Here is a 14,132-nt window from a genome sequence, read left to right as displayed (position 1 = left end):
AAATGAGGTCTTGTTTTCAATCCATAGATATTTCACACAAGTATAAGCTTGTGAAGAAAACAGAATCAGCTGTATTTTAGCTGCCAACAGAAACAAATGGTTGCGGTTACCCCCAAACAAAAGCTAACGTACCTGTGTTCAGTCATTCTGTAGCAAACGAAGAGCTACCAGGAAGCTTTTTATCAATAGATCATACCACAAACCAAACCCTTGTCAGAATTGAGAGAGGCCTTGTTCCTACCCACTTACAATTAGAAAAGCCAAATGTCAGAGAATAATAATCAGCATCTAAAAGATGAACCAAATTCCAAGTTGTTTTTTTATTTATTTAGCCAAGATTCCTGAAAGAAAAAAAAAAAAAGGAAATAAAACTCAATGTAGAAATACTTCTGATGCGGGAAGAAAACAGGGTACGATTGCATAAAGGATCACCCACTTTAGGTGACACTGCCAGACAATTTCCTTCCCTGTAACATCACCATTAGGTTCCTTATTAAGCTCACTTCTTTAAAAGTCACCCACAAAGGCCCCATGGCATCAGAATGCCATATTAACAGGAGGTTTTGTTAGTGAGGACAGGGTCCAGGCTCTGCTGCTGTCTAAAGGGCACGCTGAGCAGCTCAGAGCGTCAGGGATGGAAGTGAGTGGTGCTTTCAGAGTTAACAGCTCTTGAAGCTCTAAGGTGAGCAATTTTAACATATGGGTAGAGATAACCAAAGCCTTGCCAGCTGCTAACGTCCGTCTTTCCAGCTGCCTTGGATGTGGACCTTTTTTTGAAAGAGTGCTGCAGTTCTTTGTCTGACCTGGTCCTCTCTGAAGCTCACTAGTGTAGACTATGGTCAACCCCAAAACTCTGCTGGATCTAAAAGAGGGAGTCCTGTCCTGGCAGGAGAGCCAGAATCTCAAGGCATTAGCTTTTACGAGATTTCAGCAATATCATATGCATTTCGCATAAAAATCTCATTATCTATATTCAGCTCCACAAGTGTTTGCTCCTCCTTTCCTTATTAACTGTTTGAGCCATGCTGGCCTGCTCAGTCCAAAATCTGCTGCCATCACCTGTTTTAAGAACATCTGTTGTTGAGAAGGACAGACAACAAGATAAATAGTCTAACTGATATCAAACTATGAAGAAATAAAAAAAATACATTTTTTCCATTAAATCAGATTGAAAAGTGTAATCTATGGCATTTTTTCTGTTTAAGACTTGGATATTAAATTCTTCTGGTGTAATGGTGCCACCAGCAGATAATAGTTAGAACTGATTTTAGCTGAAAAACCTAGACAAGAATACAAATTTCTATATGTAGGTTATTTAAGCTTCCAAAAACGTATTCTTTAATTTTTTAAAACAATATTTTGATAAGAACACGGAAGCTAAAAATTGGTTCTAAATGTGATCTATCAGTAGATAAAACTTTGGATTCATAATTCTCTGTGTAAGTTCCTTATGTGTTCCTCTATGATTTATAAAGACAGGGAAGTGTTTGGGACAGTGTGGGTTTTTTTCCCACAGTAGAAACCGGTGATTTTTCATGCCTGAACAACTGACAAACACTGGAGCAGTAACAACAACATTAAACTCTGAGAACTGAATGACTGGAACTCTTCAGTTTTGTTTATATGCATATTGATTTGATAAACACCAAATAGCTGAGTGGAGCGACTCCATTTCTCCAGAGGGACCCAAGACTCTTGTCACTTCTGTTGCAAAGGGACAATTGAGAGTATGTGTTTCTCCCGCCACTGCAGTGTCGACATTCCCAACGTTACTGTCACCTTTCTATCTATAGCACCTTTATTACATTTAAAATTGGTCACTTCTCATTCACATTTACTTAGCAGTTTTAGGAAATTGGAATATAAACCAACACATCCTCAGATAGGTTTGCAAGTATAAAGGACGCCCAAGAAAAAAGTGGAAAAGAAAAGTGGACACTAAGAGGTGTCGCGCCTCAATTTGTTAGGAAGCTGGAACAAAACCCAAATGCAGAACCTTGATACAGTTCACCAGCGTTTTTTCATTCCCTTATCAAATTTCCGTACCTCTTGGAACCTACCAGCTCAGGCACTGCCTGGTCCATCTTGGGTGAAGTCAGCTAAACTGCTGTCTGATCTGCTTCTGACAACCAGGACACCCTGCTTCTTCACTGTTAGAAGATTGGTCTTAAAAAGTCACCTCCTTCACCTCCAACCTTCCAGTCTGGCCCAGCAAGATCTCTCAATGGGGAAATAAGGCAAAGCAAGACGTCTGAAGAAAGCTCCTCAAATACATTTGCAGAAACCAGCTGCTTGCAAGGCTTCCCGTATGTAATTTGTAGAGTTTTTTCAGGAACAGTTACATTAAAAGCCTTCATGAAGCTAAAACTATGAACAATTAAAAATAACATACCGTGGCATACAAAATTAAAAGGTACGCTGATAAAGCATGCTCACCATTAGAGTTTGTCTATTCTCCTATAGACAGGAGGTTTTTTTTTTTTCCCCTGGGACTGAAGCTCGAATTTCTAAAAGGGTGAGAAAAAAAGAGACAGAACATGAAAACCCCTTTGGTCTTTCTTCTTTTACGATTAAGGAGTAAAAATAGGTCATAAATAAAACGTCCAAAAATGCTTCCCAAGTCACCTTTAAAACAAGGATACATTAAAAATGCGTTCTTTATGCTCACTCTGCTGAAGTGCTGGAAAGCCTTATTATATTAATTCTAACAATGTAAAATACAGTTATTTGCCCTTTCTTTTAAAGGACCAGGCTTAAATACTCATTTATTGATATGTATAAGCAAAGAATTTTAGAAACCATAACAAATTAATGATGTATTCTTATCTGTTATATAAATTATGAAATTGCTACTTCATTTAAGTAACTAGCACATGGCCCTAAAATGCTTATGTCTGTAACAACAGCCTATCTGAGAATATTTTTCCTCTTGCACACAAATCATTTAGAATCAAGTAACTAATGTTTTTTAAGGTGCAGAATGTAATAATACAAGCTACGCAATAAATTTGTTTAATTTGGTATAGGCTAATCTTTAAAACTTGTATTGGGAAAAAAAAGAAGCATGATATTCTTCACATAAAAAAGAGGCAGCTGACAATTTAGGATGGGCCAAACAACACTGATGCTACAAAACAAAAATGACACAAAACTTATCCTCCATGCAGAAAGAATCTCATGTGAAACTTTAAGGAAAGCAAGGAAACATCAGAAAAACAGCTAACCCTTTTTTCCCTCAAAAATATCCCTGTATTTTGCTTGCCGTGACAGAGATTTCATGAGAAAAAATGCTGCTGCGTCAGCCTACAGCTTGGAATGGCTTTTTTCTCCCATAAACTTCTCGAGATAGTAAGTCAGTCTTCCACTGCATCAGCTCCAAAACCACACAAAAAAAGGCAATAATGCTTCCCCAATTTCACAGGGGTTTTTTTGTTATGAAAAGCACGTAAAAGATTACGAGCTGCTCAGATACTGCGATAAAAGGAGCTTTAAAATGTCTTGGTATAAATTTGTCCTGGTTTTCTTCAAATACAATTACACTGAGCAGAAGTCATCGTCCATACCATGCAGGCGTGGATTTCCTCTCACAGAAGGAACTGTGAGTTAGATTACAGTTGCAGCAATGTAACTGAGCTAAACAAAACTGCCTTGAGAAGAGTTATTCCAGACTGAAATATGAATAGGGCAATATGAGAATCAGATCAGTTATCAGCAAGATAATTTAAAACAAGTCTTCCATCGGCTGATTTACAGGTTTGGAATACAAGACTATACGTAGGAAACACACATATTCTGCAATCCTTTACAGCCATAGCCTCTCACTCTGTTTCTCTCAAGTTTAATGGGGCTAATCTGGAGCACCCCTGGCAGCCCTGGGGGGCCCTCAGTGCACAAACCCGCAGCTGAAAGTCACTGTCACCCGTTGTGCATTCACACTATTGCACCTGCGTATTTTATTTCGCACACAAAAGGTCAAAAGCTTGCCAGCAGGCTGCCTGCCTTCTCAGACACACAATGCACGGAGAAAAATAACTCCGAGGAGCTGCTTGCTGTAATTTCGTGCAATTTAAGACTATTTATTTTTAAAACTTTTGCTGCCAACCTCCCCATCTGACTGTCACACTCTTGCTGAATTTTACCATCGGAACATAGTAATTTATTAGAGATCAAATCCAACTGGTTATTTGACTGTCTTGGTTTTAAATACTACTCAGCCTTTTTAGCTGCTCTGAATCCTTAGGGCTCTCTATAATTAATGTTTCTTTAGCAGAGGCAGCAAGGGGACTGGCTGTGCACAGCCCGTGTTAACCCTTTGCTGAGACCAATGTAAAACCACAGCAAGAGCTGCATTTGCAAAGGGGTTGCGACAAACGATCTACAGAATTGTTTCTACTTTTGACATTTGAAAATTACTTTTCTATACAAGTGGGCTGCAAATGTTAATTAACAGATGGGGGGTTGCACCCATACATATGGCATTTTGGGAGAGACTGGAACTTCTGTAAGGTTTTTGTCGCAGCTAAAGGATTTTGAGATGAGTGAACAGGAATGATCAAGCGAAAGGCTGAATATTCGCAATGTCAGGTACATATATGTTGGCTGTAATAGTGGCGCAGCAGGAAACATGTATGTGAGAACCAGGGCAAGCTAGCATGGAATATTTGAGCCAGAAGATGGGCTGGTAGGTGAGAGAGCACCAGGAGAGAAGAATAAGGATGCCCAGCATCAGGCACACTGATTTTCCCTTCCAAATCTGATCCAAAACGCTGAAGCCTAATGGCAGCCAGAGGGCCAAAATGAAGTGCTACATTTGAGGGGTGAAAAAGAAGGGTCAGCCCTTTGCAGGCTGCCAGCACATACCTATCTCAAGCCCAACCTACCTGAATTCCCTGGCAATAGAAGGGTCCGCCCAACCTCACTCTCATCGGTCACCTCTAACCAGCTGTCAGAAGCTTCTAAAATTGAGCTCTGATAAGCTTTTCCTTGTAACACCAAGCAGCACATCAAAAAGCACTAGACTGCCCTTGAAAAGGAAAACTGAACCACAGAATCACAGAGCAGCCCGGGCTGGAAGGGACCTCGAACCGTCATCTGGTCCAACATTTCTTGGGAAAGGGAGCCTAGATGAGATTATCTAGCACCTTGTCCAATTGCATCTGGAAAAATTCCAGGTTGCTGCTATCCCCTAGAAAAGCCCCTTTGTCCCTAGCACAGGTAAATGTTCAAGCCAACTTCTGTGGCCTCCTGAACAAGCTTGAACTGACTTAATGAACGAGGGCCTACATCTACAGCAGCTTCAACGCTTTCTTGTTCTGCAACTTGCGCTGCAACCTCACTCCTCCCCGTTTTCCTCACAACCGAACGAGAACAAATACAAAAATATTTATTAGTAAATATAGAATTTTATTCCTACACTGGAAGATAATCTCCTGTGCTCTTTAGGTCAATATTATCATAGTCCAGAGAAGGTCAAATAGCAGGTGTTTGGCAAGAAGTAAAAACCATCACACAGTAAAAGAAGCCCAATAATGAACACATTTTCCTTTAAATTTTAGCATCTTGTTATCATCCTTTTTTTCCAGCTATGTGACATATTGCCATGAATAGAAAAAAATATAACCTAGCATAGGAAAACGACGATATTAATCAAGGTCTACTCTCAGCTATATATTTTTGCATTAGTGAGTTTTTCATAGTTAGGAGGGCTGAATTTGACCTCAGAACATTCCAATAATCTGTTGTAAAACAAAACCACAGAAAAATTACTATATTTGATATTTACTTATTAAAAATCATTACTGCAGTTGGAATTCTGAAGGGGCTGCCCTAAGAAAGTGTTGTCCTTTTCTGGGTGAACTATTTAAGGCAGTATCCTTGACTGAACTTCCAGCATTCTAGCTAATTTGACCATGTTTGTCTTCTACCCAAAGCACTCCCAGCAAAAATAGCTGCCAGAGCTCCTGTGCAGCAGTTGTCTCAAGAAGGCAGTCTGATTTTTGCAGTTCTCTTGTACTGTATTTTAAGAAGATTTTTTTTCCAAGTCTCTCATAAAATAGCTTTTAGTAGTGGCAGATATGTTTGGTGTAAGTCTGTTAGTTTCCCACGAGCAAGAGCTCTGGGGAGACTTTCAACAGTATATTTGAATTATAGGCACTGAATGAATTATAATTAAATGTCAAGATCTATGGTGGGCACGAAGTACTGTTATACATTTTCCTGAATAAGGGCAAAAGGCATAAACTAGATGACCATAATATCAGACTACTGTTCTGTTATTGAACTAATATAAAAAATGTAAAATTCTACTCTGAACTATACATTTGTTATTTCAAAGGAATTTCTACCAAAGTAGACAGGGAATCATTGAATTTTACAGATTGCATGCATATTCTACTGTACTAAATGGAGTCTGAAACCTATAAACAATTTGTACTAATCTAATTCTAAATGTACTAATCTATGTTGGCACAATTTTTCTTATGACTATGTTACTACCTACTTATTTCATAATAGTAAAGACAAGTTTAAATTAATACTTGCATGACAGTTACATGATGTAAACCACTACGTCTCTGATACTGCTGTCTTTATCAGTGTGAAAAGTCTCATACCAATTTAACTGAACAAAAAAGAAACCTGACTGAATAAACTGCAATATGAGAGCAAAGATTTATTATTATAATACCTACACCGGCATGTACTTTAGAGACAGGTACTTGTCTTTCCTATCACTCTTTCTTGGAGTTTGAGCAGAAAAATCTATGAAGGGGGAAATAACAGCAGATTCAAAAAAACTAAAGTGGTTTCCAGAAAATGGTATTCTCCCCCTGCCTTTGTGTAAGTGTCGGTAGGAAAGGAACATGCCTCGACATGCAAACCTGCCTCAGAGTGCATCGGAGAGGAACAAGTCTTTGTTTAAAGCAGCGCAAGGTTACCCCTGAACTTCTTTATTCTGTCAGCTTCTGGTAACCATACAAAACTGATATGCGGAACACACAGCCTGAACAGCAAATGTAAATGGCTGTTAATAAACAAGGTCATACGTAGTGTTGGATGCTTACTTACCTTCCTCACTAATGGTTGGCTAGTCAGGATTCTTCATGTAGTTTTGTCAGAAAACACACACTATAACTTCTTTCAAAAACAAACATTTTGCTTCCAATCCCTTGGACCTCTGGTAAAAAAAAAAAAGAAGAAAAATTCCCCTATGGGCAAAGAAACAGTCTATTAAAATAGGAAGCGTTCTGTGGTATACACAACATTCAAACATAAACCGTCGTCTGAGGTAAAAAACACAACCTCATTTTTGTATTTGAGTTAGTTCCTGCCATTTTAGCTCCTTCTTAGTGAGCACAACCTCTGTTTAAGGTTTCTTATTCTTCATATAATTAAACCCTAAGTGCCAAGGGCTGGACTGACAGATAATGGTGTTACTTATTTCCTTAGTTTCACTCAGCAATGCAACCACAAAACTTTTGGATTTTAGTCCTACCCAGTGAGAAGCATGAGACTGGCTTTGTTTTGTAACACTACAAAGTAGCATAAAATGATGTCATTCTTTTTGTAGCTTTTGTAAGGCATGAATATAAGCTCAGAACAGACAGTTAATCTAAAAAGTCTACGCTGCAAAGAACAGACTGCTGTCAGTGATCAATACTATTTACAATTTCTTTCTAAGTGCATAGTCATAAAATATTGAGTCATATTCAAAAGGAAAAGACATTCCTAACAGCTGAGCTTTATGGCAAATGTAAATAAATATACTTATGTGCCCAGTTTGTGCTGATTCCCAGGCTAGATCCATGTCCCAGAGAGCGTGGGCTAGAATAGAACAAATTACATCACTTCCTCACTTCCTTGCTAATGGTCTCTGTATCATGCAGCACAAGGACTTATGTAAGTTACTTCTTTATTAAGCAAGAGTACGCATGTATTCAGGCAAGCTCTATTTTCTCAAGTCAGAGCACTTACAAAACCAAAAATTTTCAGTTTCTAAAAATAGGATTTGATCATGAATCTCATTCTTTCAAAGTCTTAGAGGGACTTTTACTGGTTTCATAAACTATCACAGAACAACCTGAATTCTGGAAAAAAAAAAAAAATCTTTGATCAATGATTTCAGTGGATGTTACATCAAGCATCTTCGTCTATACCCATTAAACAGTGGCTGTTCTGAAATTCAGGCTTGCTTTCATGCCAAGTGCAGTCACAAACAGGCTGGAGCACAAGATTTTGTTCACCTGGAAACACCATCGGGTACCAGAGCACCACCCACCCCTGCCACAGACTGAGCCATTGATGCTTCCGAAACTTATATTTGTATTTTAATGCATTTTGAGACACATAAATACCTTTAAAATTACTTGTGTGTTTTCTAGGAAATCCAAATGGTTTCACCTTCCTCTCATTTACAAGTTTAGGAAGCTAGGGCCACAATATCTAAAATTGCTACCTAGCTGTTACGAGACTCATTTTTGAGTTCTAGCTTGTAATAGTTGAGCATTTATTTAACAGCAACTATTGATATGCTGAGAAATTTGATGTGCTTTCATTGCCTCTCATTCCCCAACATGAATTCTCATCCTAATGCTTTAGCATTGCTGAGTTCTGTGCCTTGTGAAGGGGTGGAATAAAGAGCTAATTTTGTGGCAGGGATGCTCCGTGTGTCCTTTCTGTAACTGTTCACTCTCCAACAGAAAAGTTTTTTATATTTAATTGTAAAGAAGTCACTGGACAAACTCAAGAAAAATGAACCAATAACTGTAAGAAAAAGATGCATTTTCAAATTAAATGTTATGAATTATGTATATTCATTCATTCATGCTGCTTAATGGTATTATTTATTGTGAAATAACAGCAGCTAGTGTATTCATCAAAGGATTTAACACTAAATGGTATTTTTATGTTTAAATCACAACTACTTCTCTGTTTCAGAATGGGACTGTTTCTTTTGTCACCTGCTGACAGAAGAAAACATGGTTGGATTAAGAAAAAGTCAAAATAGAACTTTCTCCTTTTATATCTCATGAAGGAACTTTCTTGATTTAAGGCATAGGACGAAGTTCACTGTCAAGTATGTATTTACAAACAGAATCACTGCCTAATGCTTTGTGATAGGAGCTGCATCCTCAGGGTGCAATTACAGCAATTATCTGGATGGATCTTCTCATCAGTAACCTTTGACTCATCTCCTACAAACTGCCAGTCTTCATCATCAAATGGGGAAAGCAACGTATTGTTTCTATTCAATCATCTGCTTCTGAGAAAGAGAAAACTCCACTATTAGGACAGCCTGCCTGCCCACACATATGACCTCCTGTAGCTAGCCTGCATCTGCCAGACGGAGTGGCAAGCCCCAGAAGGAACAGCAGTTCACTCCTACACTGTTCTTCTGTCAAGACGAAGCCGGCAGGCACCCTCGCACCCTTCTGCATTTCTCTCAGGAATTTCAAGAGAAGCAGAAAAAAACCTTTTCATATGCAAGGTACAGATGCATTCCCTAATTGTAAAAGGTGCTGAGTATCTCGGTCTTCAACGGGATTTGTCGGTTATGCATCAATTTTTTGGAAGTTAGCCCCAAAAGGAAGAGACCACTGTCCTAGCTCCCATCTAACTGGAATGAATACACTGAACTAAATGGATTTACTATAAACTTAGACCTATGCAAAGATGGAGCATAGTCTTACATTAACACTATTACATTTACTATCGCACAATTGTTATTGAAGTAAAACTCCTGCAAAAGTTTTGTCGGGGGGCATGGCCTGGAGAATACAGCCCATTTAAAATTAAGTTATTTCAATTCACAGGCAGTAATGCTAAACGATGAAGGGATAAATAACTCAGTTCGAAGAGCAGGACATTTATAATAGATGGGAAAATAACTACTATAAACAGTTTTATAACTTTCACTTCACAGTGAAGCAGCTGATGAGTTACTGTAACAGAACAACGAAAAATCACCTTTGCCTTAAAAGGAGGATAGCTCAGTTCTCTCAGCATACAGTGCTTCCAGAAAAAGGATGGCAGTTCAAAAGCTATAATTATAATCACCATTAGCTGCTACCTACCATTTGATTAGTTGGTAATAAAAGCAAGGCTCTTTCTTATCAAAGCAAACAGCAATGTCACTCCTCCTTCGCATTCCTCCCATCAGCTGGAAGTGTTGTTATGTGGATGGGGCAGGGATAAAACCAGTAATAGACTGAATCTGGAAAAAAAACCCGAGGCTAAAAATAAACAAAATCATTTACAGAGGTAACTCAAACAGTGAACTACCAAAGAAGAAAGAAACGAAATTCTTCATTGTCAAGTGCCAATTCAAAGTGAAAACAGATTGAACCAAAACTGTCACAAAATTCTTTACCATTTTGTAAAGATCACACACCCGTAACGCCAGACAGAGTCCAACTGTTTCAGTGACCAGCTTCAAACAATAGCTGGGATGTTTAAAAGCACAACAACAGGGAATGATATTTGCCTGAAGACATACTGTATTAATGTAAATTGCTTTCAAATGCACAGTTTTTTAAACAAAACGAAAACTAGATATTAAACTGTGCGAGTGGAAGTTACCGTTAGAGCCATATATAACATTGTCAGCCATAATTCAGTCATCCGTTAACGACTGCATGGAGTGAGCTTACATTCCGTGGGAAAGACAGCAAAAGGGGCCTTTACTTGTGTCGAAGGAAAACGTTGCACATTTTACTCTTCCCACTTAAGAAAGGTCTGAAGACTATTGAGTCTGCATCTCCTTTATGAACCCTCCCAATTACCACCAGGTGAAACTCTCTTCCTCCTTACGAGATGCTGTACCAGCATGCACGCCCATGGCCGTTAGTCATGCTGCCATAGTGCCTTTATACCATCTTAAGCACTGACCTTTAAGAAGTTCTAAATGTTATTTCAGTTTTACTATTCTGAGTTTAATGTCTCTGGAAGTGATTAACAGCACTGGCTTAATGTCATTAGGTCCTTGCCCGTTTGCTCACCACCTTCTGCTAATAAAACTTAATCATTACATGCTGCAACACCCGGGGTTTCTATTTCCAGTTCACTGAGATTAAACAAGTAATAAACAGCAGCATACTGTATCATCAGTGGGCCTCATTGCTCCTGAAGGCAAAAGGATTAAATCAGAGATTAATTTTGTTCTGTGTATCATCTTCCTCATCTGTACAATGGAGACAACATGGCTATGGTTGAGAGAGACAGCTTAGGCTTCCTCAAAACAACAACAAAAATTAAATTCCAGTGTCTTAAATTTTTGTCAGTTATATTTGCAGTATAGTTGCGAGATTGTTAAAAAACCCAATTCATTTTAACTAACAAAAAAGTAATCATGGCAAAGATCTTCAGTGGATGTACCGACAGACAGCAGACATGTTTCCCTAATCCAGACTCAGTAATCGGCAAAAAGATTTGAGAGACAGGAAAAAGATTAGTTTGGATGTGAATGAGAGAATGGCAGGAATTTAAGATTTGACAGTTCAAGAAAATTTCTTGGAACATTCACAAAAATGCAAATCAGGTGGAAATCCACTATTTTCCTCATCTACTCTACCAGAATGATGCTTAGGCGACGAGCAAAGATCATCTCGTGGTAAAATCTTACATCACAGCATGCAGAGAAAAAACCCAGTCTTTGTGGTGACACTGACTGTGCACCATTTCCAACACTGCTGTGTCAAAGCTGAACTTGGAGAAAAATGACATCTATAGGAGTTGAGAAGCTCACCTTATTATGAAGGGGTTTATCACCTCTCATGGTCTGTGCGCACACTTCTCCTCACCTTAAAGGACTTTATAAATTTGCCTAGCAAATGTGTTGCTTGTTAAAAGCCTTAAAATCTCTTTCACTAAACATTTCTTAGATAAACAGCTTAAATTATCATTAAACGGTAATTTTACATGATATGTTAAAATGATTGATCAGCAACAGAAAATATATTAACATGCCCTTAGTGCACACTCCCTACACCTCCCTTGCACTGGTGGCACTCACCTGTCCTTTCACTGAGCCAACTCAGTCAACTAAGGCAGAGCAGCAGATAACCACAGCAAAGGCATGTGCAGGGTTGACGAGGCATCGCAGTCAATGAACGCGGAGGGACGGGCCGTGCAGCTGGGGCTGTGCCAGCTGCACTGAGCGCCAATGCCCATTTCAGCAGCAACAAGGCAGCCCCATCCCAGCACAGCAGTGCTTCGGTAGAAGACAGACAGGTATGCACACCCCATCCTCTTTCCTTGCAGTGACTACACTTTGTAGCGATCGTAGGACTTATTAGCCTGCTAAGGAAAAAAGCTACCGAGAGCTCTTTTTATATAGCCTTGACATGCATAAAATCATCAGCAAGATACCTTACTAAGTCAATACTAAGACAAAAAAATCAAAGCACCTTTGACACGCATCATTTGTTCGTCTGCCTGCTTACATAGACGTGAACGTATACTGCCATCTGCAGGAAGCTCCTCTAATTACCTCTATCAGTCATCAACTCGCAGCACAATGCTTAATTACACGCTATCATGCAAGCACACGTTCCAACGTACAGCCCCACTATTGCTGACACCAGCTACTTTTCTTCATTTCCTTGGCAAATTCTAGGATTTTGGGGGGAACGATTCTTCAAAGTTTCAGAAGACAATTCATTCTAATCGATACGTCAAAACGTACTTACTTTTGCAGCATCGTATGCCACATACTAGCACCGTTGAAGTTACTGTGCTTCAAGGTCTCAGTTATATTATGGAGCCTAATTAGTAAAAATGTACCCAAAGTACTGTTTTTACTCTTTCTCTGCTTTTATCTACTGGGTATGACGCATTACATGTGCCTGTGCAAGAACTGTACTTTTCCTCACACATTAACTATTTAAAGCATAGACAATTTCTGCTTGCAGAGGAAACTCAGAATGCATGCTTCCTTTTATGTAGAAATCTTCTTTTCCAAATAACTGAATTATCTGAGAACACTGTTAGAGAATACTATAGAATACTTCAGCATTATCTGTTTCATGACATGAATCATTCCTGTATACTTAACAACTCTTCCATAATTAGTAAATTAAAATATTTAAAAATTGTTCAGACTATGTACTGGTTTAAAAGATATTAATACATGTGTACTGGTCTAAAATATATGAATAATAACATTAAATTAAATTATCTTTGTAAAATAAACATCTGAAAGCCACAGTGATGTAAATTCTTAATCACGAAGAACAATCACTGTTTGCGGTTAAAAAGCACGAGACCACTAGGAATGGCTCCTGAAGAGGTCAAAGCAGTCTTTCATTTTCAAAAGGACACATTTCTAGCTTCTAACTACTTAAATAAACATTTTGCAAGTTCAGAGATAACAAGATCCTTTATTATTACATTCATATTCCGCTTTACGTAGTCTGATTTTCAGATATCAGCACAAAATGAGTCAGCTTTGTTATTAACAACAATTCAAATGAACAATATATATTCAGAAAATTGATTAAGTAATTTATACAACTTCTAAAATTAATTTTAACAAAAAAATCTGTTGCTTAAAATTTACAACACAAGTGGAAACAGCACAGCAAGAATAAAGTCAACTACATTATTTAAGCAATTATCATGGACAAAAGTATTCTTAAGTCCTGTGATTGATAAGGCAGTCAGAACAAGCCATTAACTTACTAAAACTGGATAAATATTACCACTATGAAAACGGACACAAAACAACAATTATGAATCTTTATCAAACACTCAAATAACAACATTATAATAGAAGGACAACAAAGCCAATGAGTAATTTTGATAAATTCAAATACACTTGATTTCTCAGTGACTGCTACAAACATAGGCTACAAAACTGAGTAAGGTTTCTATTACCAAAGTGGTAATTCCTGTTCATATATTTGATTGAGCTGATTGATTAAGGTCTCAATGAGGCCTTTTAGTGTAGAGTGGTCTGTATCTTCTAAATTGGATAATTTACTCCTGTAAGACACCAAGTATCTCATGCCAATACTGACATCCTTATCTCCTCGCCATGTACATGGAGATACTTAAGACATTGCGTGACAGTTAAAGCTCCTAAGCACACCATTGTTTTGGGTCTTATTAACAGCAGAACAGTTGCCACATTTAAAAAG

The sequence above is a fragment of the Aptenodytes patagonicus genome, chromosome 14, assembly GCF_965638725.1.
Source record: "Aptenodytes patagonicus chromosome 14, bAptPat1.pri.cur, whole genome shotgun sequence".
In the NCBI taxonomy this organism is placed as follows: domain Eukaryota; kingdom Metazoa; phylum Chordata; class Aves; order Sphenisciformes; family Spheniscidae; genus Aptenodytes; species Aptenodytes patagonicus.
Note: the sequence above shows the minus strand (reverse complement) of the source record.